Here is a 1,512-nt window from a genome sequence, read left to right on the forward strand (position 1 = left end):
CATTGCCATCTGTGTGAATGTGAGTATTATCCTGCATGAAAATGGGATTATCATCCAAATTCCGACCAAAGTAGGGTAGAAAATACTCAGCATATTTATGTTCTTGGTCGAATTAATTCGACCTTGCAAGTGAACTATAGACCCTTAACCATTGGTACTAATAATGCACCATACCAAAACTGAACCTCCACCACCTTGCAGCGTTGAAAGTGAGCATCTAGGATGATATTCTTCGTTTTTCCTACGACGGACGTACTGCCTACCATCACTACTTAGATTATTGAACTTGCTTTCGTCGCTAAAAGCACTTTTGACCAATATGAAGAGTCATGATCTTCATTGTATCTGACGAAGTCCAGACGACGCTTTCTGTTCTTTACAGAAATCATTGGCTTACGTCTTGCAACATATTCTCGCAAATTAAATTCCTTTAATCTGTTCTTGACAGTAGGAAGAGAGCACTTTTTAACAAGATTGCACTGTTGTTGGATTTGGGGGTCCGTTTCAAACCTGTTTCTTAGGCTGCGGATCTTGATAACATTGTCTTCCCTGTTAAAAGTAATTCTAGTACACTAGATTTATGGCCATCACGAACACTGCTGGTGTTTTGGTGCTTTTACACAGTTTTTCGTACCATTTTCTCATCATATTTCAATCTGCAGCCGAATTCTCGATTGGATAAACCAGAAAGGTGGAGATTAATGAACTCCTAACGATCACTAAGAGAAAGTAGTGGCATATGGACTAAATGGTACGTTGTATAACCTGGAACAATAGCAATTACGATTAGAGATGCTTTGTTACCTGCTGGTGGATATTTTAAACTGATTTAGGGGCGAAAATTTAAGCTGGTATTAAGCGAATTTGTTACTGCGAACTTTCTTTTTGCCTCCTCAATTTGAAGTTATTTTTTTGAATTGTCGTGAACACTAATATAATATATATATATATATATATATATATATATATATATATATATATATATATATATATATATATATATATAGTAGAAACTAAAAGTCAAATATTAACAGGTAAAATTATAAAGGAATAAAAAGCCAATCAAATGAGGTATAGGTTGTTTAAACAGTTATATTAAATTTAGCTTAAATTTGTAGTTTTTGAAAAAATATATATATATATACAGTTCCGGCAAAAAGAAAGTTCGCACTTGAAATTTTTTCAAAAACTACAAATTTAAGCTAAATTTAATATAACTGTATAATATATATATATATATATATATATATATATATATATATATATATATATATATATATATAACTGTATTATATATATATATATAATAGACTTTTTAAAATTATATATACATATATACATGCATATATATATATATATATATTCAACAACAATGCAGTTATTATACATTGCGCTTTTGTGATATAGCAAGAGTTTTAATTCTTCCATTTTAACCTCTCTCTCTCTCCCTCCCCTCTCTCTTTCTAGACACACACACATTATATATACATATGATTATTTTGATAATAAATA

The sequence above is a fragment of the Euprymna scolopes genome, chromosome 9 (genome assembly GCF_053919585.1).
Source record: "Euprymna scolopes isolate OS-2025 chromosome 9, ASM5391958v1, whole genome shotgun sequence".
Lineage (NCBI taxonomy): Eukaryota > Metazoa > Mollusca > Cephalopoda > Sepiida > Sepiolidae > Euprymna > Euprymna scolopes.